Below are 17,904 nucleotides of genomic sequence, written 5' to 3'. Positions count from 1 at the left end.
TTACATTCCCCAGCTCCTCTCATCTCCCCCTCCCTCACCCCTTCAGCTCTTTTTGAATCCCCTCAACTGATCCTCTAGTACCCTCATACCTGATCCTGTCATCCCTGGATGACAGGATCAGGTATGAGGGGATGACACTGATCCTGTCATCCCCTCATTTCACCCCATCCTCCATTCCTTCCTCATTCTCCCATCCCCTCTCTATCACTTCCCAGTCTCTCCTCCTCCCCTCTAATCCTTCTCTCACATCCCACCAGCTGATCCCCTCTCACCCACAGGTCCTCTCTTACATCCTGCAGTCAGTCAATCTTCTTTCATTCCATCAAGGGTCCATCAAGCCCACAAGATGCTGGGCTTGATGGACCCTTGGTCTGACCCAGCATGGCAATTTCTTACGTTCTTATGTTCCCACTCTTACCCTCTACAACAACCCCTCTTGAACTGATCCAACCTTCAAACCTCTTCTGCAACTGATTCCTCCCAATCAGCCCCTTCTCTAAATATCCTTCTAGGTCAGGGCCTTTGGCAATATTTTCCTTTGGGTCCTGGGCCAAAGATGGATGACCAGTGATGACAAGAGGGTAGGCTAATGATAGAGGCAACATATTTCTCTTGGACTGGTTCAGTGGTGGATGAGGAAAGAGGAGGCGTGGCAGTCTTCACCAGCATGTGCACACTCCGCTCTCCCCTCCCTTCATGGCTGATCGCAAGCCTGTCAGTGATATATATATATACACTAATTCAAAAATTGTTATATCTAACTATCTCAAAATAATTTTTTTTTTTTTTTTGTGGAAAGGGTTGGTGGTTTCATATTAGGTTAACACTGCTAACACCGGGTAATCAGACCATTATATGTCTATAATCATTAACCGCCAACCTCTTTCCAACACTGTACTATTTTCTAAAAAAATTATAGACATATAATGGTCTTGATTTCCTGGTGATAACAGTGTTAACCTAATATGAAACCACCAACCCTTTCCACAAATTATTATTATTATTTTAGATAGTGAGATATTACAATTGATTTTTGAGATAGATATCACAATTTTTGAATTTTTGAATATATAGAATCCTGTCCATTTTAGTAAAGTATTAAGAGGATGTTGAATTTTTTTGTATTTACTGTCTGGAGTTACACTTTACAGTGGGTATTTTTTTCATTGGTGATTTACATTGCATGTTGGCTTACAGGTTCCACACAGCCTTCCACTAATAATAATGCTGCTTCTGGTACCTAAAGAGCGCTGCCATTTGAGGCACTTGTAACCCCACCTAAATGTTTTGGGCTCCTATTTGGGACACCCAACCCACAGTTTGGGGAGCTCTACCTTATACCATGCAACTAAGTTAATCAATACAATCACAGGTCACCAGGTGGCAGTGTAACAAAAAAAACCATACAGAGGTCCATGTAAAAAAGCCATTTAGATGGATAACTCGAAAGTTATCCATCTAAATAGCAAATGTGGCATATTCAGCCACTTACCTGTCTAAATTATAGCCGGATAAGTAGTTATCCGGCCATAATTTAGACAGATAAAAAAAAGAGGAGTTTTGGGGGCATTCCAGGGAGGGGCAGAGATATCCGGCCAAGCTAGATGAATATCAGATTTATCCAGCTAGGTTAGTGGGATAACTTTAGACCTGCTTTTGAGTATGTCTAAAGTTAACTGCCCTTATGTGCCACTTAACCGGGTATCTTTAAAAGATGTCAGCTAATAAGTAGCAGTGCTATTACCCTATAAAAACAAAGGTTGAAACTAAAGGATGGCCAGTTCCCACCACCCCCCCCCCCTCCCAAATCTGCTGATAAAGGCTTGTCAGGCCGTAGTATACCACCACCACCCCCCTCCCCAAACCTTTTTAAATCTTGAGAAAGTGCCCGGCCTTGTATGCCCCCATGCCCCTTTTCCCAATTGTTAAATACCCATGGGGCTGCTTCCCCCTCACCTACCCACCCACACCAAAGATTCATGTCGCCCGCCCCCCTTCCCATCCCGGCCAATCCCTTATTTCTCTGTGCCAGGAACGAGGGACTCTCTGCCCCCACTCCCGGCACTGATCCGATAGCGGCAGCACTCAAAGAGCAAGCTTACGCTGACGTCTACGCTGCCGGTATTGCCGCTGTCAGAGCAGCGCCGGGAGCGGGGGCAGAGAGTCCCTCGTTCCTGGCACAGAGAAATAAGGGATTGGCCAGGATGGGGAGGGGGGCGGGCGACATGAATCTTTGGTGTGGGTGGGTATGGGGGGGGGGGGAGTCACATGGGTATTTAACAATCAGGACCCAATGTACAAAGCCAGGCAATTTCTCAAGATTTAAAAAGGTTTGGGGAAAGGGGGGGGGAGGGGGTTAGGATACTGCAGCCTGGCAAGTCTTTAGCAGCAGCTTTGAGTGGAGGGGGGATTAGCTGCCCTCTAAACCTGTGCTTTATAGGGTAATGGCAGCGCTGCTTAGCCAAATATCTTTTAAAGATACCCGGATAAGAAGCATGTCACCCGGCCACACAAAGCTGGATAACAAAATCTGAACTGGCTATACTCAAACGTAGTCGGTTAGGTTTTTGTTATCCGGCTATATATATAGCCAGATAACATTAGGTTGGTCATATTCAGCAGGACGTTTATCCCGCTGAATACATGGGACAAGTTATCCAGCTAACTTTAGCCAGATACTTTGTCCACTAACCGGCTTACTGAATATGGACTCCACAATTTGCAAACCATTTATACAGATTACTTCCCACTTGGTATCAGCAGATACCACTATTATATGGAACCCAGAGAAATATCAGAAACATGCAATGGTCCATAGTGCTCATACATTTTCACAATTCATGAATGAAGAATGCTATCTCAGTAATCATCCTGTCAGCTATGTTGTCTGCATAATATGAGCTGCTGGTATGGACCTGCTTTGATTATATTGACCTGCTCTGAATATGTTGACTTCCAGATGTGTTTTGATTCTGTTGTTTACATGCCTGTAGAACCTTCTGGTTTGGTTATATATGTAGCCAAGCACTACTTTGTTGTCGATGTAAAACTTGACTGTTTCTGGTTGGTTGTCCATTTTACCTTGAATTAGCTCTGCTATCTCTGCTACCAATACTACCCCATAATTCAAGTCGTGGAATAGTGTAGTTAGGATGAAGAGCTAATTTACCCTGGCCAAGGATAAATGCTACATGGGTGTGCCTTTTGCATCTACGGCAACTATATCCTTTATGGAAGCATCTAAAAAGACAGATTTCTCTGTAGTGAGCTGCAGTAAGAAATACAGAAGTATACATAAGCGGAGCTGCTAGAGAGTTAGAGAGAGTCTTTAAACATTTCATATTCTTATTTATTCTCCAGGGATAATGGAGTTCTCTTAATAAAAAATGTTCTCTTATGTTGATTGGAGCCATTAATGGATGATATAGGTTGTTCACTGTGGACAAGATGCCATGGCAGGTGTATAGTATTTCCTGAACTGAGAGTTTGAATGCAAACGTGTCTCATTTAAATAAAGGCCTATCCCACAAGGTCTAATTGAACGCAGTGATTGTGCCAAAATGTTGCATTCCATATGTTCTGGGTTGCATGGTCTCAGATGGTATACACAGTCTGCAAGACAGATATTACAGTCAAGACAAGCTTGATGCAATTGAGCCTTAAGTCTCAAAGAGGACATCAAGTGGGAATTAGGAAGAATACTCACAAGTCAGCCTCTTCCCACACAAAATTGTACGCCCCTATCCAGCCTTTCCAGCTCTGGTCTGTGGCCCACTGGGACAGTTGTTATTGTGTGGCATAGACGGAGTGGATGCCATAAAAGAAGTGGCATTGGCTTCAAAGGATTAGGCACAGTCAGGGGATGTTGATTTCCTGAACTTGCTTGGCTGGTTAAGGTGATGGAGCTATTTCTGTCATTGCTATGGGTAGTCTGTCCAAAAACCATTTCAGGTGTTCTGTGCCTTCAGCACAAATAGCTGTCAATGTGCCATTGCTGCTGAAACAAGGGACAGGTTGCTCATAGACAGGAAAGGGGTAAAAGAATAATTAGTTGGAGTAACTGTTTCTCACCAAGTCTTTCTAAGTACTTGCAAGTAGTGACCCTGTTGCATAATAACAAGACTAAATTTCAGGCAGGTGACTACTACTACTACTACTACTACTACTGAAGGAAGCAAAAAAAATAATTCACATTGGCTACATGTCATCCAGGATAAAAAGGTGCCCACCCTTAGCCTAAGCACTACGGAAAATGATGGTGCAACTATAGGTCATAGTGAATTTGTTCATGGACTCACTCCAGCAATAGACCACAGAAGCTAATGTAAAAATAAGAGGATTTTCTACAGTTTAATGGACCACTGAAGATTAAATGGACATTCAGTAAAGTACTGATACTTTTACGCCTGTGTTTAAAACTGTAGTGCATGCAAACAGGATTTGCCAAGAAATGGAAGAAAAAGGATATTGTTGCAACCGGCCCTTCCCGACGGCTGTACTCCTCCTACCTCTCTCCTTTTGCTCCTCCTCTTGCTGTTAATGGACGTCTGGCTGCCGTGGCGTCTGGCTGCCGTCGTCTCCGGCGTCCCCAGACTGGCTTGGGCGCTGCCTCCCGCCATGCTCCGTCTGTACCTTAGGGCACACGCACCGCACAGCCCTCGCCCTTATTTCCTACTTGGCGTGAACCTCAGGGGCGTCCCCCTGTGATGACGTCACACTGCCCGGATATTTAAAGCCTACACTGTTTGCTAGCCTTTGAGTTAGCAAGGGGAATCTTACGAATGGGATTCGCTCTCCGTACCCAGCTACTCTGCCTCCAATCTTCATTGGACTCTTAACGCTAATGGGGTACCCGCTCCTCAGGGGCCTCACTTGCTTTTCAGGTCACTATCAGGAAACCGGTACTCGCTCCTCGAGGGTCCATGTTCCCTGACTCGCTGTCTGCTCATACCTTCTCTTCTGCCTGGAAGAATTCGCTATCTTCAACACCAGTGAGTACTACCGTCTTCACCTCAGAGCTGTTCCCTGGAACCAGGTACTCGCTCCTCAAGGGCCTGCCTCTGTTCCAGCCCTGGTGCCATCTCCTACGTGGAACCGCTGTGTGAGTACATTACCTTCAAGCCTCTCAGCTCTCAGGGATCAGGTACTCGCTCCTCGAGGGCCTGCTCTTCCTATCCTGGGGTTCTCCATACTGGGGCTTGTTTATATTCCACTGTACTCATTATTCTCAGTTCTTTCCACTACAGCCCTGCTACCGGAGGAGTCGCTGTTCCAGCGCCTGAGGGATACTAGCCCAGCTGGGCTACTTCAACTACTCATCACTGCCACCTTTGGTGGCTACCCAACATTGTTTAAATAAAGATCAAATCTCTGAGTTTGTGTATCCTCAGCTGAGTCTGACCTGTGGCCCCTCACGGGACTGCCCCCATGGGCATGGTCAGCTGCCACAGTGTCCAAGGGTCCACCCAAATCTCACTAATTATAACGGATATAAAGATTACACCCTATGAACTCCAGACGGAGGCTCTCTTTGGCACAATGCTAGTACTAAGGACATTAGCAGTAAAGCTGAGACTGAGATCATTCCAAACATACTCTGGCTTACAAATGAGGTCCATTCCTGTCAAGATATGTGCAAAACAAACCCACTTGGAGACACTGCCATGGGACATAGTCAGATGCTGGTGTCCTTCTGACTCAGAGCCTGCAGAATTCCCTTCCTGGGGATGGATGTGCCATGGGTAGTTGGCAGTTCTGCTGATGCCAGTCCTTCTCCTCCCTGGCAGACATCTGAGTCACATGGTTTTGGTCTGGTTTTTCATCTCCAAGAATCCTCTTCTTCCAGTTCCTCACCTATGGGCCAGATGTTCCCTTGCTGCTGTTGTCAGCACAACAAACCCCATGAACCAGGCTCACTTTTATTAAGGTTTGCAATAAGGGGACTGAGGCATGAGGAAAAGAGAACTGCACATGCAGTTTACTATGTACATACTAGCTCACAGATGCAACTATAGTAGCATCTAGAATAGTGGTATTTATTTTTATTTATTTATATCTAGCTCATGCCTTTTCATTGGTAGCCCAAGGCAAGTTATATTCAGAAACAGTAAGCATTTTTCCCGTCCTCAGAGGGCTTACAGGCTAAGGGACTCATTCACTAAACTGTAGCAAATAAAAGCTATTGGTGTGAAATTTACTGTTAAATTCTTGCTGTATTAGATAATGTTAACCACAGGATTCAGAAAGGCTAGGAAAATATTGTTCAAAGCGATAAAATACCATTTTGTGGAGACTACCGGAAGGGTCGGTGAGACCTCAGTAGCTTATGATAAAGGAATTGTTTGTCACTCTGCATTGTAGGGACTGGGAGAAAGAGTTATAAAAATGAGGAGGCTGTACAAACTGAGTGCTATAAAGTTCGTTTATTGTATCATGACAGTCACTCCACAATAAAAATTATTTGAAAAAAAAAATACCATTTTGGATAATATTTTTTGCTCTGTTAAAGCTTACTGCCTTTGCCTGCTCTTTTGTGGGTTGGTTAGGTGCTGGAGGAAAGATGAGAGAGAAAAGTTTTTGGAGACAGAGGACAGTCCAGAAATTGATTACCTCAGTGCTTTGTTCTGTCTTTTCTTGTTTTGCAGTCTGTAGTCTTTATCTGTAACTGAAAGAAGAGTGCCTGTGTTTGTTGTGTTTGTCTTGCCTATCTGTTTGCCCTTTTGGTATATGAGTACTAGAGACAAGGATGGTGAGTGTCAGGGGAGTGAGTGGGCATGACAGAGGGTGAGAATAGGGAGAACAGAAGGGAGGAGGGACCAGGAGCCACTGTATGGATTAACACACCAGAGGCACAATACATGCAATGTGGCGCCTATGACCTTGATTGTCTTTCCTCTAACAAATGCTAGTTTGGGGATGGTCAACTCCTGTCCTTGAGAGCCACAAACAGGCCAGGTTTTCAGAATAGCCACAATGGATATTCATGCAATGGAAGCCGTGCATGCAAATCTCTCTCATGCATATTCATTGCAGATATCCTGAAAACCTGGCCTGTTTGGGGCTCTCGAGGACAGGAGTTGGCCACCCCTGTGTTAGATACTTGCCTGCCACCTAGTGGGGATAGACCAACAGACAGATAGCAATTTGTTCCCTAGTGGGCCAGCTGTCTTTGCTAAATATGGTGTATGTCTTACTGGCCCCACATTGAAAACAGGCAGCTGCCTTCACAATATGCACAAGGAGATAAATCTTTAGAAGGAGGAATTCTATGCCTATAAGGAATGCTAAAGTAACACCCTGAGTTGCATCCTTCTTCTCCCCTAAAGTGCCTTGTATGACTCCTCTCACACACACACATTCCCCACTCTTTCCCTCTCCCTCAGATGTACCTGTACACAAGGGCTATCCTTCCATGAGGAAGCCTAATAATATAAAGTCCAGGGGAAAAAAGTTTACATAATATTGATGTATTTATTTGTTTTTCATTCCACTTTTTCAGGAACTTCAAAGTGGATTACATGCACACACTGTAGGTATTTCTCTGTTCTCAGAGGGCTCACAATCTAAGTTCATATGTGAGGCAATAATAACTATAGGGCAGCACATTTTGGAACACCCACACACTGGTCATCATCTAAAAACTGTCCTAGACTCCAAGATCGAGACTTTCAGGCTAAGAAGAACTCAGTGATTCTGCTGCAAAACTGACTTCCACTCATGTTTTTTTGACAATGCACTGGGGAGAACACTGGATCCTCTTCCAGATCAGGATCTGTCTTCAGTGGGATGCCATACCTGATTGCAACATTAAGCAGCATGCAGCCAGCAAGCACTATCTACCCTACTGTATCAGGGCCATACACCAAGGGCCCCCCATTTTGTCCAAACAGCAGAATCTACTTTTTAACAAGCCAAAGGTGTACTCTATCACAGGGCGAGTTGATGCATGTGCCTTATTGTATCTTTTCTCTGTTGGTATCCCAGGTTCAGCAACAGGGGTGAGAAGCCACAGGCATCACCCATATCCTGCATAACTGGAGCAACAGAAAAAGTGCCTGTGAAGTGCTGGCACTGCTGGCTGCTGCCCATATGATGTATTTTGACAGCTCATACACAGAGGGTTAGGCCTTCACCCTTACATTTCCTTGCCCTTAAATAGTGTAAGTGTAACAATCACAGTATATTACAAGGCTGACCTCAGAAGCTTTGTCACTGTATAAAATCTCCCCTTTAAAGCTATGGCACTGGGCACATTGAGACTCCTGTCATGTGTGAATGAAAACATGCCAACCCAGTCATAAAACTTAAGTTCTTACTTTAAATCCTCCCAAGCCAGACCCTACCTTGTGATGCAATGTCAAACCACAGTTTATAAGATATCTTTCTAATATGGATATGAGGTATATAATAACAGAAAAGATATAAAGTGCTTCAAGCTTGGACATCTACAGTATCTTCATCCTTTTCTACATAGCAGCCAAAGCTTTGGTATCATCATCAATCTGCTATATTTGCCTATATCCAAATAGCCATTTTTGTTCTCAGATTCTAGGCCATATACGAATGCCATGCAAATAAAGCATAGTTGCTTACCTGTAACAGATGTTCTTCGAGGACAGCAGAATGTCAGTCCTCATATATGGGTGACATCATCCAATGGAGCCTGTCACAGAACTCTGATCTCAAAGAATTTAGAGCTTTCAGCATGCTCTACTGAGCACATGCAGCTGTAGCCACCTCCTTGTCTCTCAGGCAGAGTCCCTCAGTCCATGATATAGCAAAAAATCCAATTCCCAGAGGAGGCAGGAGGGTATTGTGAGGACTAACATCCTGCTGTCCTCTGGGAACATCTGTTACAGGTAAGCAACTCTGCTTTCTCCGAGGACAAGCAGGAAGGCAGTCCTCAGACATGGTGAATCCCTAGCTAGATGCTGCTGAAAACAAGAAAAATGAGTAAACCCCTCCCCCCCCCCCCATTCTTTTTTTGGTGAGGCAGCCGACCTATAAGGGCTCTAGGAGGGAAAAGAATTGGGTTTCTTTTTACCTCAAAGAGAGACTGGTATAACAATTAGAGAGACAGAAACCCCAGCAAGGCATCTGAAGGCCAGGGCATAATGCAAGCATGGAACGAGAAAGCCCACTGAGCCACACAAAAAGCAACATAGAGTTTCTGAACAGTGAACTCTGACTAGCACCAGTAGGCCTAGGACCCAGAGGGTACAGGCAAAGGCACAAGACAACTGAAAATCAGCTGGGGCTAGAGAGCCCAGCAGAAAGAAAAACTGCAGTTTATTATCAACCAAGTAACAAGACAGATTAGGCGAGGCTTTGCATGCCCAAAGTATGTCCAAAAGGAACAGCAGGCATGGAAACCAAATGTCCACCCAGAGGAGTAGCGGCAAGAAGTATCTGGGTCTGCAACAGACCCCACTCTGCTAAAGCATGGCTTTTCCACCAGGCATTTCCAGATTAGCAGCTCTCTTCCCTGCTCTCCCTTCTCACCCCTCACCCTCCCCTCTCCCTCTCCTAAGTCTTGGCTATCCCACTTGGCACCTCTAGATTAACTGCTTTTCCCCCCTTCTCACCCTCTCACCCACCCTGTCCTTGCCCTCTCCCATTTCCTTAACGCGCGCATCCAGTAACTCTGTACATATGTTTTTACTGTCTAATGTATCCAGTAACTCTGTAAATATGTTTTTACACTAACTAATGTATCCTGCACCGCTTTTAGTTCCTTTCTCAGGCTCCCCATTAGAGCTGTCTAGCTTTTGTTTTTGGGTTGTCCCTCTTCCCCCGTCCCTGTTTATTGTATTTTCTACCTCCAGTTACAATGTAAACCGATATGATGTGTATTTTAATGTCGGTATAAAAAAGCTGTTAAATAAATAAAATAAATAAGTATTAAGATCTGACCTCCAAGTCAGATGGGATAAAAACCCTGAGTGCCAAAGTATGAAGGGCTACACCTCCCGAGGGAGGCCCATGCCAAGATGCTGAGCAGGGCAGTGAGCTGCTACTGACTCAGCTGAACGATGTATTTCACCAGCAGGGAAAGCCAGGTGAAAGGGAAAATCATTGGCCATAGAACTGGCCAACTAGCCTTCCGTGAAGGTATATGTGATGACTACTCCTATGCAACCCCTGGCTTCCTCCTGAACTGTGACTAAAAGTCAGAAGAGATGAACAATATAAGGAGGTACAAGACAAAGGAAATAGCCACTAGGCTGTAGAAAATACAGATGAGAGACTTCCCAACCATAAGAACCCCCTGCCAATCCCAGCAAGGAGTTGCCACTGAGGCAGGCACAGCCCACAGGGCCCATCTCCCCTCAGTAAAGATACTGAGAGAGTCCTAGACTTCAGCAGGATGAGAACTACCTAAGGAAGAAGTCCATAAACCTCTTTGCTGAAAGCAACAACAAGAATGCTGCCCCTATAGAAGACTTCCTCATTGATCTGGGAACCCTAAGCGAACCAGAAGAAGAATAGTCTGATCAGCAGAGCAGACTGCTCACCAACTGAGCCTAGGTAGCAAACCTATAGCTCAAGATGATCCATTGGTCCACCTGATAACATCACAGCAAACAAGCGGAAACGTCCACATGGATAGGGACTGCCATGTATGCCAACGAACACATCTACTGACAGGGTCACTTCTGAAAGAGGAGAAAAGAACCTGTAAGTGACTACAATATGATAGGGGAGCCATTTCTGTATGATCCTCCACCCCCGACCCAAGTCGCCCTAGATATGGCAAGCTGTCAGAAGACAAACCTGCCAGTGAAGAAATAGAGGGAGAAGAAACCTCCCTTCAGAGGTGGAGTGCCAACCAACTCGACACCGATGGGTAGGAAAGGCACAAAGTGAAACTATGCTTGTTGTGCTCTGCAGGTATCGAAAGAGGCAGCTGCCCACGTGAGAAGAATCCTCATCTGCTACTGGAGAGCAGATTTCCAGGAGAGGAAATCCCTGAGACTGAGGAGTCTCGATCTGAAAAGCTCATCGCCACCACAAGGTACCTCTGCTGTGCAATAGTGCAGCAGGAAAGGCGAGAACTCCCAATGGACAAACTTCAGATCCCATGTGAAAACAGAGATCAGTTGCCACTCAGAAGCTAAGCCAACCCAGAGGATGGGATGTGACGAACAACCCCTTCTCGGAGCAGAAAACAAGGCACCGAAAGGGAACCTACTGAAGGCATTTCTTGAAAGCCAAAAGTCAGACCTCTCATCCCCGAGGTGGAGGGAAAGCGTGTTGTTCCACCAGATTCATTTGAATCCAGAAACCTTTATGTTCTCCAGATGAGAGTGGGGCACAATCACTGACCTATGAGGTCCTCTTGGAGACCAGAATAGTCAGTGGTGGCCGTCTAGTTGGATACTAGGGCCAACCTGGCAATCAGGCACAAGAAAAACCAGCAAAAATGACCCAGCTGGCTCATGTTACTGCACTGATTCATGTTAATCAAGTGCTGTATCACAGAACCACACACACTGAAGAAGGAATGTAACCTGGAGGTTCCCCCTAAAGGGGATACAGACCATAAGCCAATGAGGGAGGAAGCTGGTAAGGGCCCCATCCCCTCCTGAAAGGGGGAGGTACCCTGCTATCCACCCCAAAATGGAATGAATAGGATTGTATTCTCAGCCAAGTCATCACAGTGCATTGCAGAACATTGGTATGGGATGTCTGCTGGCCTGAGAAGAACACACACACAAATGCCAGCGGGCACCTAGTAATGGTGATGCCCCTTCACCAAATTTGTGTCCTGCAACAGCAATGCTGTGCACCTGTTCTGCGATACTCTGTCAAGTCGACAGTGATGCGCATGTATGGAAAGACACAGTACCTGTGGACCTAGCAGCCCATGTCATATCCTGGAGGGACACAAAAACTGTAGAGGTGGATCAAGTGTGAGGTGTCACCATTGATGTCCAGTAGCACCCCAGGGTGCCAGACACATGAAAACACTAAAAAGTGTCCCTGGCACCACCTGCCGATGGATCCTGATTGTGATCAAGAGCCACTGCCATGATGCACCTGGCACAGATAGTCTGGCATGGAAGTACTGTATATCTTGGTACGCATGGTGACAGTGTACAATAGCAGGGACGCCCTGTGTGATACCTAACCACATGTGATGGAAGGAATGTTGCCCAGGGAGTCTAGAGCACCCAGGCACCACCCATAACAAGAATGACATTTACCATACCTGCAGTGATGTGGTAGCAACACGGCACTCCACAATGCTGACGGTGATGGTAGCATTCTGGCGGTGCGCCTGGCGAAAGGAGGCATAGAAGACCTTCGCCAAAGGCAACCCCACCATCAGCAAACCTGATAGTGTACTATAGCAGCTGCAGGACCCCCTCCGCTCAAGTGAGGGGGTCCTGCTAATTGTATCGCCCTTCGTTGCTTGGGGGCTCTCTTTGGGGCTGCGGCCCCATGGTATCCCCAGCTTTTGCTGGCATCAACATCATCCCATGATGCCTACCCACCCAACATCAAGGGCACCCATGGCGCTTAATGATGTGGAAGGTGCCCCAGGTACCCATCGACATCCTTGGTATACAATGGTGACCTTGGCACTAAATGGCATCCACAGCACATGTTGGTAACCATGGTGCATGGCAGCAAGCGAGGCGTTCAACGGTGCCTAAGTGCTTGATGAGAACATGGTGTTCTATGTGCATGACAGGCAGATGATGGCACCAGTGGCAGCCATGGCAGCCTATAGCACTTGATTGCATCCATGGCGCCTGACGGTGTCCATGGTGCACCATGTCAATGTGCCCAATGACAGTGAGAGCAACCTTGGTGCCCAATGTGGAGGGCCCCTAGGGTAGTTTCTGGCATCCATGAGGCTCAAGGGCACATGGCACTCAGTGGCATCCATGATGCCCCATGGCACCAAAGGCAACGATGGTGCCCCCGGTGCTTGATGGGATCAGTGACACTATGGTCTTCAATGGCACCCATGACGCCCCTCTTGGCAACACCAATGGTGCTCATTTGCACCTTTAACATTCTTGGATAATGCACACGGTTCTGGACCTGAAGAAATTGATAACACCCACAGTGCTCAATTGCCCCTGTGGTGGTTAGTGGCATCCATGGCATCAATGGCCCCATGGCGGCCATGCCACAGTGTTCGGTGGCATTGATGCCACTCAATGGCATTGATGGCTTCAATGTCCACCATGATATTTGATAGTGTCCATGGTGCTTGCTAGTACAGATGGCACCCGGGGCAGTTCTATAATGAGGCAAGGTGAAGTGGCTGCTTCAGGCGGCAGAGTTTTGAGGCAGCAAAAAATGCCCCTCTCAGCACACTGCTGTGGCATCTTCCTCACAGTGCCTGCCCCTGCCATGGCTGCCTCATACTCATACCTAGGAACTCTCTGGATTTGGCCTAGAGACTCCAGAATTCTGAACGAATTGCCATGTCTCCAGGCCAATACCCATAAACTTCAGGTGCCCTGCTGCAGAAGGCCAAAACAGAAAGGGTCTGGAGCAGCGTGCACTCAAAGGAAGAGCATCAGCATCCATGCCCCCAGAAGAAAATGTGGTCTTGTGCTGCATGGCAAGAAAGACTAGCAGGAGTGTTGCCTTCCTCCACAAGAAACTGAAGACTCAGGAGGAGGACCAACAGTGTTGGGCCACACGCCGAAAATAAAACAAAGGCAGAGCGGGCCGACGCTACTGGAAGAGGAGGAGGAAATGAAGCACAAGTCCTATGGGCCTGGAGAAAGAGGAGGCTCCTGTGGCTAATGAGAATCGAGGTGAGAAGAGACAAAGAGTGCATGTTTGTATGGAAGAGGGAGAGAAGTGAATGAGTGTATACATGTGTATGCATGTATGGGTGTGCGTGGAAAAGGGAGGGGGGGCAGGGTGCCATCTCATCCATCGCCTCAGGCAGCAGATTGCCTTGAGATGCCCCTGATGGCACCCATGACGCTCGACAACCACCAGGCCACAGTGCTTGATGGCACCCATACCACTCGACGGAATCAATGGTGGCCATGGTGTTCAACAGTCACTATGCCCTGGTGCTTGATGGCAGCCATGCTGCTAACTGGCATCGAAGGTATCTGTGGTGCCCACAATGTCAGATAGTGCCTGTGATGCTCACTCGCCCCAAAGGCACCCTTGGTGCACAATGGCCTCCATCACACTCAATGGCATTGATGGTGCCACCGGGCCACAATGCTGCCCAGGGCCTTCGATCCAATATGCTGAGGCATCCATGATGCCTGGTGGCATCATGGTGTCCATGACACTCAATGGCATCCACAGGGCTTGAAGGTATCCATGGTACTGAATGCCGCCCCGTTGCTCAATGGTGACTGTGGCACCCCCAGTAATCAACATGTTTCTTGGGCCATCCGTGCTCTGGCATGCATGTGTATGGGCAACTGATTCCAGGCATGGCATTAATGGTGTATCAGCAAAGCTGATAGCCCAGGCTCATGCTCACTCTCCCTCCAAAGGAGATGCATTGCTCGATCAATCTGACATGCAGGATTGGAGCCGCTGATGTTACCCCAACAATGGGCCCAAGTGTTTCACCCATCCAGCTTCTTCAGGGGGATTTAACTTCAGTTGCCCTTCAACGAATATTCTTTTGGTCAAACATCCATAAATTACAAATGCTATCAATCTTTATTCCCACTATATTCACTGTGGGACATCTGAATTCACTTTGGTTCTCATTTCATTATACCAGACATTTCTGTATAATTGCTGTATCTCACACTTCTAAAAACATGTAATCAAATATTTAATTCACTGTGTGCCCACATTGACCTTTTAAACTCCAACTATTATCATTTTTTTTAAAACACCTCCCTACTACTTTATGGAATGTTGTATAGGACATTCCTGCCCCAACTTAAGTTGCTCCCTTGACTTAACAACCTACAATATAACTGAACCGATTATTATATATCTTTTAAATCTATATTTATTCACTGTATTAATTGCCATAGTAACATCTTACCAACCTTGCATGGGGCACTACAAAGTGCCTGCTTACATCATTCCGTATGATCGTTACAAACTGCCTGTGTCCGTCCGTTCCCAAAAAAACCAAAATATTTCAAAACGATAGAAACATCAAATTTCACCCAATAATTAAAATTAATAAGGACTAAATAACTGAGATCTTTTGATTTCCACTCCCCTGAGATTATTGTAGACTGGGGGAGGTAGGGCCACACAAACTCTCTTTTCTCTCATTCACACATACATACTAACATATTCATTCTTTCACACACACCCTCTCTCATATACATGTTAATGCTCTCATACGCACTCCCTCTCTGTCACACATATAGGCTCTCTCTCACACACACACGTTGTATGAGTGCCCGTGCCTGCGAGAGCCTGTGTTGCACCAGGTCCGAGATTCTAATACACCACCTACTGAGCAAACAGAAGAAGCTAAACTGCTACAAATGCCTAGAGAAACAACACGCTAGTCAAAATACTGCACCTCTGTCACACACGCGTATCACAGACAGACCCTTACCTAATACAGAATAAGTGACTACAAATTAGAAACAGAAACATGCAAGGAAAACTGCAATGGAAAGCCAGAGAAACCAGACTCTGTGAGCTCTGGAATACCGAAGAAAAAGCAACACACAAATATATAAGAAATGCACATTCCCAAAGATGGCATATTCCAGTTGCTGAAATGCAAAATCATTTTTTTTGCCTGATCTTATTTTTCTAATTGGTTGCTCCCAGTATTTTTTTCCCTTTTTTCTTATTCCTTTTTCAGGGTCTCTTTTATTCTGCTTATTCTCTCTCCTCCTATCTTCTTTCCTTCCTCCTTCATACATACACACAGGTTCTCACATGCGTGTTCTCACACATAAGCTTTCTGTCACACAGAATCACACTCTTGCATGTTCTCTCACATACACAGAGGCTCCCATTCCCACACACAGACTTCCACTCGCATATGCTCTGTCTCACATGCAGACTCTCTCACATACTCTAACATGCAGGCTTCAATTCTTACACACACACAGGCTCTCTCACTCGTGGGGTTCCCACTCCCATACATATGTACACATACATGCTCTCACACTCATATGCTGTCTCTCACATGCAGGCTCCCATCCCCCCCCTACAGACACACACAGGCTCTTACGTTTACATGCTCTCTCACACTTAATTTTCCATACACACACAGGCTCTCTCATGAAGACTCCCACTCCCATATGTACACACACACACACACAGGCTATTCCTACATGCAAGATGCCACTGTATCTCCCACACACATGCACACACACCCACACATATATATAGGCTCCCACTCCCCCCCCCCACCCACATGCTCTCTCTCACACACACACACACACAAACACACACACTCACCCAGGCAGGCTCCCATTTACATCCCTTCCCCCCCCCCTTCTGCAAGCAGGCCCCCATTCACATACACACTCACCTACTCCCAGGAAGCTAACCATTCATACACACACAAGCAGGCAGGTTACCATTCACACCCAGCCATCCAGGTAGGTTACCATTCACACCCACACACATTCAGGATGGGTTACCATTCACACCTATCCAAGCAGGTTATCATTCACATCCACACACAAATCCTGGCAGGGTGCTATTCACACACTCCCCCACACTCAGGTAGGCAGGCTATCATTCACATGCACACGCACACCTAGGGCAGACTACCAGTCACACATACACACAAAGACAAAACACAGACAGGCTCCCCATTGGGAGCAGAAGGGGGAGCCTGTTCTGCTGCTGCTCCTCCTCTTGTGGCTGCCCTGCTCTATTCAAAACTCGTGGGGCTAGCACTTCCTCTATGCTGATCTTGTGATACACGTGATACACGAGATCAGTATAAAGCAACTTCTGGCCACACATGATTTGAATGCCAGAGGGCAGGCATGCTTAAAGGAGTGGGAGAACGGGCTCCTTCCTCTTATCGGCTGCTGGTGTCCTCCCAGGCCTGCTTCTCTTCTCGGCCACCAGCGGGATGGGATCCACCTCACAGGCCTCTTCCTCTTTTCAGTCTCCAACTCCCCTGGATGTGCACTCTGCAGCTCTGCAACAGGGCCTCTCTTCTTAGGCCCTGCAGACAGTTGGTGTTGCCCAGCACACTCCATTTTAAAGTTGATGGTGCCTGTGCACCACTGTTCACTATGGAAGCTATGCCCATGCCTACACAGACCACACACGGACTGCACCCTGACGGTCTGAACAGGTACCAGACAAAAGAAAAAAGCAGACAAGTTAAGGAAAGGACAGCTGCAGTATTATTTATTAAGGGGAAAACCTCCGTCGGCCACACAGGGCACTAGGCCCGTCATGAGGTCGACAGAGAGGTGCTAGGAAGAGAGAGAAAAATAAATTAGATCAAAACAACTGCAAGGGAATTGAGGGAAAATAAAAAAAACCATCAAGGCTCTGCCTGAAAAAAAAACAAAACAGCTGCTTGTATCTCCAGAACTGTCACACAGCCTTAGCTGTGAAGATAGCAAAGCTGAATCTGCGACCATATGGCTCTGTGGGAAAAGGACAGAGGGACACTGCCTGAGAGACAGGGAGATGGCCTCAGCTGCACATGCTCAGTAGAACATGCTGAAAGCTCTAGATTCTTTGAGATCAAAGTTCTATGATGAGCTCCATCAGATGTCTGCCATCCTGCCCCTCTGCTTGTCCTTAGAGAAATTGTTGTATCAGTAGTACATGACTGCAAGGGTTTGGCATTAGACAATCCTAAAGCAGGCTACCTCTCTCTAAGGCAGTGGTTCTCAACCTTTCTAATGCCGTGACCCCGAAATACAGTTCCTCATGTTGCGGTGACCCCTCGCCCCGCCCTCGCCCCGCGAGGGTGGGGCGAGGGCGGGGCTTTGGTCATAT

Source organism: Rhinatrema bivittatum, chromosome 4 (assembly GCF_901001135.1).
Source record: "Rhinatrema bivittatum chromosome 4, aRhiBiv1.1, whole genome shotgun sequence".
Lineage (NCBI taxonomy): Eukaryota > Metazoa > Chordata > Amphibia > Gymnophiona > Rhinatrematidae > Rhinatrema > Rhinatrema bivittatum.
Note: the sequence above shows the minus strand (reverse complement) of the source record.